We start from the raw sequence: 10767 nt of genomic DNA, 5'->3' as shown, positions 1-10767 counted from the left end.
TGCCTCTTTCAGGGTTAATGTCACAAAACCTCACAGGATGTATAAGGAATTGTATATATGCAGAACCCAAGCTGACAGTATCATATCAAGAGCTAGCCTAGATGAGAGAAGTCCTGAAGGTACCCATCATAATCTAAAGGACATTGGCCCATATTATGTGCTCTTGTTTTCCTTGGCGAGGTGTGGTTAATAAATCATGATCACCAACAGCTCCAGTCTTGGTTTGTTGGGTTGATCTTAGGGCCTTTAATTAAATGCTTCCTCCAAATGCTTTCTGGTGCTCTTCTGAGCTGGCTGTTTTATTTACTCTTTAGCATTCTGCAAAGTCTCACTTAGCATTCTTTAGCTCGTGCATATTTGATGAGCATGATATTGCTATTTTTACATAAGTTTTGTAAACTCCTTTGAGGAATGCAGGGATACATGGAGAGGCCATGGTTGTGAGCTTCTTCCTTTATTTAATCTATCTTTCCCCCAGTCTCACAGAGACCAGTATGAAGCTGGACCTATAAAAGCTAACTGATTTGCCAAGTGTTTTTGCTCCGAAGGGACATCACCTATTTTTAGCAACAATGAAGTGTTAGGAAGGGGAGGAAGGCATACCTCAGAAGGCCAGATCTGAAATGAAGCCCAGAGTGCTGAAGAGGATGGAGTGGGAAAGCAGAAGCGTTCCTAGTGAAAGGTCACTGAAGCCCGAGCGCAGATCTAATGTTCTGGAGGGTCGCAGGAGAGGCTCAGAGAAGACTCTGTTCGTAGAGAATTTAGGAAATGTTATCAAACAGTTCTCTCAGCTAATCTAATAAGGTAATTAGGACGTGGTAAACTGACCTCGTTGTTTAATTTGTTTAATAATCTGTATTTATTTTTTTAGATTGAGGTACTATCAACACACTTACTGAGCAACTATACTTGTACAAAACATTATAAAAAATACAAGATGAATACATGTTCTCCAAAAAATATACAGGAAGCTATGTGCTAAGTACTGTGTTGGGTGTTTTCTATATATTATCCCATTTAATCTTTAAAATAACTGCTAGGAATCAAAAGTTTCCCTAATTTACAGATGAACAACCTGAGACTCAGAGAAGTTCAGTCCGTATTGCTATACTTCGAGGGAATGCTTAGAACTACTGCAGTTATCTTGTGATTATAAAGGGAGCCAACCTGAGGGCAAATCAAATTTTCTGAGGACGGCAAAGCAAAGAGATAAAAAAAAGGACTGGGTCATTGATGACATTGTTGAGTTGCTGGACAACTCTCCCTCCTTTGCAACTTGTTACATGGTGTTGTAATGGTTGCTGTTCTATCAGCCAGTTTGAATGGAAATCTTCTGCAATGGTATCCCCAGTGGGTACCCTCACTGTTAACAGTGCAGCTGCAAAGGCACAGGCTCAGAAAGGCCACAGGGCACTTAGAAATTGCCAGTAGTTCATCATGACTGGCATGGAGGACACTGCAGAGTGGAGTGTGAAGTGATGGCTAGAGATACGGGGAAATTGTGGACGACAGTCAGATCAGGAAGGACCTTATATGTTCTAATCAGACCCTTGGACCTTGTTTTGTAAATCACCGGGAGTCATTGAAAAGTTTTAAGCCAGTCAGTGGTATAATTACATTTGCAGTTTAGAAGCATGCCGCTGGCTACCGTGTGGAGAATTGAAGAGGGTAAAATGCCAGTTGGTGAGACACTAAGCTCCTTCATTTCAGGAGCACATGGGTTACATGCGGGTTGGTCTCTCCACTGTCTTTCCACTTGAAGCTTGGAAAGACAGAGGTTAAGAAAATACATGCAAAGTGAAGAATTTGAGGCACACACAATAAGTGCTTCAAGATTTCATCAAAGAAGAGTATGTTGGGGGTCAGGGAGGGTTTCAAAGAGCAGATTGGATTTGAGCTGAACACTGAAGGACTTGGAAAACTTGTCAGCTTGGGGTTGAGAAGAGCAGAAAACAGCATAGAGGAATGGCACGTCAAGCTGCAATGGAGAGTTTGCGGGGTGGGGTGAGGATAAAGCTTGAATAGTTTACTTGCAACCAAAATGGCAAAGAAAAGAAATTAAATTTTACCCTAATTCCATCACTTAGCAGTTGTGGAACACTAGACTTGATAAACTTCCATTTCCTAATTGGTTGAATTGGGCTTATAAACATTTTAACATCACCAAGTGATATAATATGGATGTTATCTATCCCCTAACACCGTGTGATGAGAAAGACACTTGCCTTTTGTGGTGCTCTTTCTGGAAACCCATAACTCCCATCTAATTGTGAGAAAAACATCAGACAAACCCAATTTGAGGAACATTTCATACAATACCTGACCAATACTTCTTAAAACCATTAAGATCGTGAAAAACAGAGAAGGACTAAGATACTGTCACAGACCAGAGGGGACTAAGGAAACATGACAAGTGAACGCAATGTAGTATCCTGGACTAGATTGTAGAACAGAAAAAAGACATTCATGAAAGGAACTGCTGAAACGGAATCAAATTTTAATTTTGGTTAACACTATTTTTACCAATGTTGGTTTCTTTAATTTTGACCAACTCACCACAGTAATGTAAATAATAAGAATAGGTGCAACTGAAACTGGCTGAGGGATATATTATCACTGCTATCTTTGCAACATTTCCATAAATCGAAAATTATTCCAAGTTAACAAGCTTGTTAAAAAACAGTATATAATTCATAGAGTTGTCATGAAGGTTGAATGAAAGAATATACTATGTAAAGAAACTGATGTAGTGCCTGACACATAATAGGGCACCAAGTGTTTCTCTGTAAGCTAGTCCTTCTCAAATTTAGGGTGTATAAAAATCACCCGGAGGTGGTTTGTCATTAATGCAAACAAAGCACAGGGCCTCAATCTCAGGGATTCTGGTGTAGCAGGTTTAGAAAAGGCTTCAGGAATAAGAATTTGTAATCGGTGCTCTCTGGACATCTTGATGCAGGTGGGCCATGACCATCTTTGGGAATTGCTGCTATGGATTATGGTGAGTTCCCCCCAAGGAGGAAACTAATGGAGATATAATACCTGCCCTACTTACCTCAGATGGGCTGGAGGGAACAAATGGGGAAACTATAGAAGTAAGCACTTTGAAACTGTAAGTTAAAATTTAAATCATTCCAGATTAATTTGGGATGTGAGAGAGTTCTGATTAGGTAGCCCTCTAATCATCACAGCAGTGTGGTTGGAGTCTAATTTTTATTCATTTCAGCCACCTAAAAATGTTCAGCTGTTTTTCCTGCTGAAGCACTCAGATGACCCATCCGACAAAGGCACAGCACGACCCCTTCGATTACAGATGAGTAACGGAAGCTCAGAGAAGGGATGTGACTAGTTCAAGGTCACAGAGCTAGTTACCGGGAATGGATTAGAATCCACTCTTTTCCAGCTTCACTGAGGTATAATTGACAAATAAAAATTATGTGCTTATATTTAAGGTAGACCACCTTAAATATGTTTTGATATACATTGTGAAATAACCAGCACAATCAGCTAGTTAACATATGTATCACCTACGTGTGTGTGTGTGTGTGTGTGTGTGTAAATCTTAGCTGATTTCAAGTATATAATACAGTTTTGTTACCTATGGTCACCATGCTGTACATTAGATCCCCAGAACTTACTCATCTTGCATAACTGAACCTTTGTACCCTTTGACCAACATCTCCCATTTCCCCCTCCCCTCAGGCCCTGGCAGCCACCATTCTGTTCTCTGCTTCTGTGGGGTTAGATTCCATATATAAGAGGGATCATGCAGTATTTGTCTTTCTGTGTGTGGCTTATTGCAGTGAGCATAATATCTTCCAGGTTCATCCATGTTGTCACAAATGGCAGGATTTTCTTATTCTTTTTTTAAGGCTGAATAATATTCCAGTGTGTGTTTGTGTGTGTGTGTGTGTGTGTGTGTGTGAGACAATTTTCTCTATCCATTCATCTGTCGATCGATACTTAGGCTGTTTCCATATCTTGGCGATTGTGAATAATGCAATGAACATGGGAGTGCAGACATCTCTTTGAGATACTGGTTTCATTTCCTTGGATATATATCCAGAAGTGGGATCGTTGGATCAGATGGTAGTTCTACTTTTTAGTTTTTGAGGAACTTCTATACTGTTTTCCATAATGATGGTATCCGTTTACATTCCCACCAACGGTGCACTAGGGTAGAAGCCACTCTTGCAAGCTCCGGTCCAGGCGTTCTTTCTACCCTGAGGCCATCATTGTGCTGCACTCAGAGTCTCCGGCCTTTCCTATGAGCTCTGGAAAAGGGACAGGATGTCTGACTACTGAGGAGGATGTCAGCACGTTGTTTACCTAAGTCCTACTGACAGGTTTGCCCACTGTGTTCTAGAATAACTCCGTTTTCACTTCAGCTAGATAGAGTTAAAAGATATGATCCGAATAGGAAAAGGCTCCGCTGGGGACAATCTGCAATCGTGCCCAGCTTCCACATTCTCCGCCATGTCAGCAGCGTGTCACCAACCTTCAGGATGCTGACTGACAAATCAGGTGCACCTGCCCGCCCGGGCTCACCCTCACCACACTGCCCCAAAATGCCTCGCTTAGAACTGTATTATCGTGGTGTGTAACCTAAGGCTACGTCCAGGAGGGATGGAACCAAGGCATAGCACGGTGTTTTTTCTCACCTTTCTAACTTGATACGAGTGAAATCAGATTTAAATTAAGGTTGTCTTTCAGCACGTTTTGCTTTGGCCCTCTGCTCACAGTGCAGCTCCCTGGACTGTGCTCTGAGAAGCAAAGCACGAGCACGCCCACCCACGTTTCCTAAGGTGTGTCTGTGAGTCTCCATTATCTCTTGAGGTTTCGGTTCCATGATGGCAAGGCAGAAAGCAGGCTTTCACTGAGTCCTTGCTTTCCTTCCTAGATGCCTTCCCCAGCCCATGAAGGGCTTTTCCTTCTGCCTGTGTACTGGGAAATGGCCTGACATCATAAATTATACCCATCCGACTGTGACTTATGGTAAAGAACCTTTTCTCTGAATACTTTCAGTTTGGGACCTAAAAATCTTTTTGTTTTTCCTACAACAAACCCTGGCTCTTGTGAATGAAATAAAACTTCAGCTTTAAGAGTTACTGTTTCTGAAATAATTTTTATTTAGGAATCTATTATGAAAGCCAGAAGTTATAAACTGAGGAAGAGGGGCAGCGAGTGAGGTGCTAGACTGAAAACAGGGAGATGAAGTTAAAATACGCGTTTTGAATGGTGAGATCCCTCAACTTACCCATTTATCTTTTCTCAGGAAGCTACAGGGGGACGTGCGTCACCCTAACGAGAGACTAAACCACGACAGAGGAGGTATGGGATTCAGGAAGCAGAAGAAATTGTAGGGAATTTTCAGGATGACACCGAAGGAAAATCCCGCGATGACAGCTGTGCTTTAGGCCTGGAGAGTAACCAGTCCAGACTGGAAGGAGTGTGGAGCCTAGGAGAAAAAGGATCAGCTGCTGCTTTTATCACATGGAAAGTTGAATGGAATGCTCTTAGAGGGTGTAGGAAGGTCTAGCTTCTAAAACAACACAACAACAACAACAAAAAACTCTCAGCAAATTCTAGGGAGGAATTACTGATTTCAGAAAAACAAGTTGCACAGAAAAGGAGAGGTAATCATAGTCCACTTCTTAACTCAGTGAATGGTATTTAAATGTCCAATGAATGTAAACTCCAACTATGACTTTGATTGGAAAATGGGATATATTTATGATAGAGAAATGTGGAGAGGAAGATGGATGTTAGTAAGCTACATTCTCACCAAAATAGTGTGGCAAGTCAATAGTGAGTGCCCGAAATTGATGAAGCAAGGTACAGCAGTTTAAGCACATTATTTAGAAATACGAAGATAACACAAAGAGAAGCAGCTAAAATATTTGAAAATATTCACCTTTGGGGAGTGGAATATATACCCAATTTTTTTTGGTGGTTCTTTTGAATAACAGTCTCTCTCCAACAAAAGCAAAAATAAATCCACCTAACAAATTAGTTTGTTTAGAAACAAATATATTGTGAATTTCAAGGCTGAAATGAGGAAAAAACAAAAGCAAACACACTTCAAGCTTCACCTGAACCAACCTGATATTTCACTTGGTTCAAGGCTGCTCACATTTGCTTCCTGTCTAATCTTGGAAGGTCCGCAGGGACATTGGGTTTTTATATGTGACATAGTCAACACCTTCAGTGAAGCTGACGTATCAGTCTTTTTAGGGCTGAAAAGCAACTACTGATAGACATTGATTGTCAGCTTGTGATGATACTATCTTCTTTCTATTTTAAAGTTGTGGGACGTTTTCCCGTTTCTATTTCCAACCTGTGATACATTGTGGAAGTTTTTGTTATGATTCTTGTTATTTCAAAAGGTTCAGGACTTAAATTACTGAGCATATTTAGTTCTTAAATGTAATTGATAAAATTGCAACTAATTTTATTTATTCATATCTACTTATATTGCGTGGGAAACATAATTAACTATGTTAGATACAATACTTAAATTCGTATAATTGTTAAACTTGAGAAAGTCATGGGGTTTGTGACTAAATACAGTGATGCCCTCTCAATGTCCTCATGTGTGTATATATATATGTGTGTGTGTGTGTGTATATATATATACACACACACACACATATATATATATGGTCTAGATAATTTTGCTTCTCATGTATGCAGTGAAACAGCTCTCACAAACAAGTAGATGTTTCAGTGAAATATCCCACCATGACCACATTTAATATATTTATTTGATACACTTAACTTTTGTCCCAGTAACTTGTGCAGTAGTACTCTCATCTTTTTACGTTACACTTGTTTTCATTGTTTACAGCTTCTGTCTGACAATAGGTCCCTGGAAATGAAATATAACAACATTACTGGATGTTTTATAAAACCACTTTATCAAGTGAAAGTTAACCTAAAACAAATAAGCATGTATTTTCAATATGATTTTTTAAAATATGAATAAAAATATAGAGAATATGACAAAAATCAATGAACCCATCACCCAGATTTAATAAATATTAAAATGCTGTCGTGTTTTCCTATAAGATATTAAAGAATACCCCTAAGCCATATTCTTCCCTTCCTCCTTAGAAGTAATCACTATCCTGAAACTGGCATGTGGTATTCACTAAATGTTTTTTGAAAATTTTGTAAATATCATAAATAATATATTCCATGGTTTTGTGTTTTTCAAAATTTAAATAAATGGTATCATGCCATATAAATCCTTTTGCAAGTTGCTTTTCCCATTCAGCATTAGATTTTATTTTTTTATTTTTTCCTTTTTTATTTTTTAATTAAAGTTTATTGGGGTGACAATTGTTAGTAAAGTTACATAGATTTCGGGTGTACAATTATGTATTACATCATCTATAAATCCCATCGTGCATTCACCACCCAGAGTCAGAAGATGAAATAGGACCATTTGTGACAACATGGATGGATCTTGAGATTATAATGCTAAGCGAAATAAGTCAGACAGAAAAAGTAGAGAACCGTATGATTCCACTGATATGTGGTATATGAACCAAAAACAACAAAAGAACAAGACAAACAAATGAGAAACAAAAACTCATAGACACAGACAATAGTTTAGCATTAGGTTTTAGAGATTTATCCATGGAGATATAGTTCATTCATTTGAATTGACATTTAGAATCTATTGCATAACTAAGTCAATTATTTATTGTTTCCCTTTTTGAAGATGCTAAGGTTGTTTCCACATACTTTGATATTGCAAATAGTGCCATAGTAAACATTTTTATATATTTCTCCTGCACACATGGGCAAGAATTGCTTGAGAGCAGTGGCTCTCAAACTTTGGCATGCATCAGAATCACCTGGAATGCTTATTAAAACACAGATTGCTGGTTGTGCAGCTGTATACCCTCCACCATAATACAGAAGCTGCTAAATCCAGTCTTTCATAACGGACTCCAGCTCCATGCCACTTCTGTCATGATTTGTATTAGCCAGACATATCTCTACATGTTGCTTTTTGCCCATGTAATTGAGATAAATGTATAATTTATCGTCCAAATCAGGACTCTTTTGAGTCTGAAAGGGAGCATTATTAATAATTATAATATTAATCTTAACACCAGTTCTGAATCAAAACCTTTAGTGAGTGCCTCTGATTGGAAAAGTTTGAATTACAAATCTATACCTAACAGCAAAAAAATGTAGTTTTGGTGTTCTAGTATAGGAAGGTAAACAAATTTGTTGCAGAAATATCAAAATCAGCCAAAGGCCTTAAAAAATTTCTAGACAGGCTTACATAATAATGATTACTTTGTAATTAAGTTTTTTTTTATTTATTTGTTTTTTATTTCTGCCTATTCCACTGGCTAGAATCACCAGAAGAGTATTGAATAGCTGTAGTGATAACAGTCATTTTTCTCTTCTTCCTTGTCTGAAGGGAAATGCTTCTAAAGTTTCTATTATGATGTGTTCTTTAGGGCTTTAAAATACGCTTTTGTCAGATTTAGAAAATTTCCTTTTATTCCTGATTTTCTGAGGGTTTTTCTTTATTATGATGATGCGTTAAATTTAATCATGCTTTTTCTACACGTAGTAAGATACTTAACGATTTTTCTTCTTTAGGCGATACATATAAATCAAATTAAAAGGTTTTCCAATATGAAACCAGCCTTGCATTCTTAGGATAAATTATAATGAGGTCTGACAATTAGGTTCGCGAACTCATCCTAAAAAAAGTGCTACATACCTCATTGCTGAATATCACTACGGTCACCTTCAAAGCACTCCCCGTGGGAAGCTATGCTCTGACACCAGCAGCTAGTCCATCCTTCAAAGCAATTTTGGAACTCTTTTTCTGGAATGGCTATCAGAGCTGTCGTCGTATTACCCTTGATGTCCTGAAGGTCATCAAAATGTCTTCCTTTCAATATTTCCTTTATCTTCAGATAAAGAAAGAAGTCATTGGGGGCCAGATCAGGTGAGTAGGGAGGGTGTTCCAATACAGTTATGTGTTTACTGGCTAAAACCTCCCTCACAGACAGTGCCGTGTGAGCTGGGGCATTGTCGTGATGCAAGAGCCAGGAATTGTTGGTGAAAAGTTCAGGTTGTTCTCGTCTAACTTCTTCTTGCAGCCTTTTCAGCACTTCCAAATAGTAAACTTGGATAATTGTGCAGTTCGTACAAATTCATAAAGAATAATCCCTCTGATATCAAAAAGGTTTAGCAACAGCGTTGCAACAAGTTCTCAACCTTAATTGTCAAACCTGGTATGTCTATCAAATCATCTTGTTATATATTTTAAATATATTACAATTTTATTCCTCAAATATACCTCAGTAAAGCAAAAAAAAAAAAAAAGTCATGTAAGGAGCTATTATCTGGAGGGGAAAAAAAGGTGTAGGAGAATTACCACCATCTGAACCAAAGAGGTCAGAGCCTTGCATATGCCCTGAGGAGAGACAGTCCCCAGAGTCCAGTTCTAGTGGAGGGGAGCCTTTTTGCCTAAAGCAGTGACCTCCATAACACACCCTGTGCTGGCTTTTCTCCTTTTCTTATCTCACTCTCCCTGCTCCTTCACTTCTACTCCCTGAGATCACCCCTCAGTAAATGCCCCTCACCCAAGTCTTGGTCCAAGGCCTTGCTGGGGAGAACACAGTCTAAAACATACCTGCTCTAGGCAGGTGTGGTTTTATTATTAACGTGCATGCATGCATGCGAAACAATGGATAGTATTATTTCATATGTTTTAAATTTTATATAAATGGTATCATGTTATTTTAAAAACTCAAAAGGGAAATAGTTGTCTTTCTAAAAGGAAAACTGTCTTCTGATACTTTTCTCAAAAAAGTAATGTAAAATAAGGTTTCTTGAACCTAAAAAACCCAAACATTACAACAAATAACTTCACCTCCATAATGAAAACAACTTAGTTTTACAAAAACATCTTAAACATACAACTCATGACATAGCATCACAAAATGGTGAAAATTGTAGTCCAGATGTAGAATAATATCTGGGCCAGCTTTCATCATGGTACTAATGTGAAGCCTATTTTAAGGAGAATGAAAAAGGAAATAACATTTTAGTACTTGAAAGGCTTGGTAAAATGACATGGGCTCTGTCATATTTATGCATCTAAATCTACTGGGAAATTAAGTAACTGAAGCTGTGCACTGTTATCACCAGGAGTTCATCATGTGAAAGAAGGAAGATGTTCAAAACAAAACCTTCAGGCTCACGCCAGAAGATGTTCCCAGCTGCATAAATGCCTAACTCAGCTACTAGTCCTTACAAATTAAGCGGTTCTCTGAAAATTCAAGCTTCAGCTAGAAGCTGCATCCGGGCTCAGATGTTGAAATTAGTATCTCCTGCTGATCAAGCTGTGACACTTAGTTCTCAGTGAGCCCTTCCTTTCCCTCTGCAGTCGTATGGCATTTTAATATTTAAGTTCTTCACGGACACTGTAAATCTTTCCTTCTCAGGGCAGGTGAAAGTAAGAAATCTAACTATTTCAGTCTCTACCATTATATTTAGAGCATTAGGTAATGAGTGTCCTAGTAAAGTCAGCAGAGGACAATCAGATTACTTGGAAAAATAATTGACAGGTAAGGGACAGGTAAGGGATGACTGACAGGTAGTACATAAGAGTTGCAGAACAGTTTCTCAAGAGAAAGGCTATTTTCAAATGCCTCCAATAACATTGCTAATGATAATGAAGCAGTAGGAAGCTGATATTTAAAAATGGGTAAAAAATCATTTCATATTAGC

At 38.4% G+C, this 10767-nt stretch overlaps 1 long non-coding RNA gene across 1 annotated transcript; it reads left to right on the top strand.

The window, feature by feature from the left end:
* Positions 1 to 235: 235 nt before the first annotated feature.
* Positions 236 to 7235, top strand: LOC308489531. Its single transcript, XR_013992107.1, has 4 exons — positions 236 to 804; positions 2957 to 4802; positions 4898 to 4992; positions 5273 to 7235. It is a non-coding gene; the product is annotated as an uncharacterized lncRNA (long non-coding RNA).
* Positions 7236 to 10767: the final 3532 nt, after the last annotated feature.

This window comes from Rhinolophus hipposideros (genome assembly GCF_964194185.1).
Source record: "Rhinolophus hipposideros genome assembly, chromosome: 21".
Taxonomy (NCBI): domain Eukaryota; kingdom Metazoa; phylum Chordata; class Mammalia; order Chiroptera; family Rhinolophidae; genus Rhinolophus; species Rhinolophus hipposideros.
The sequence above is the reverse complement of the archived record's forward strand: the minus strand, read 5'-3'. Positions and strand labels throughout refer to the sequence as shown.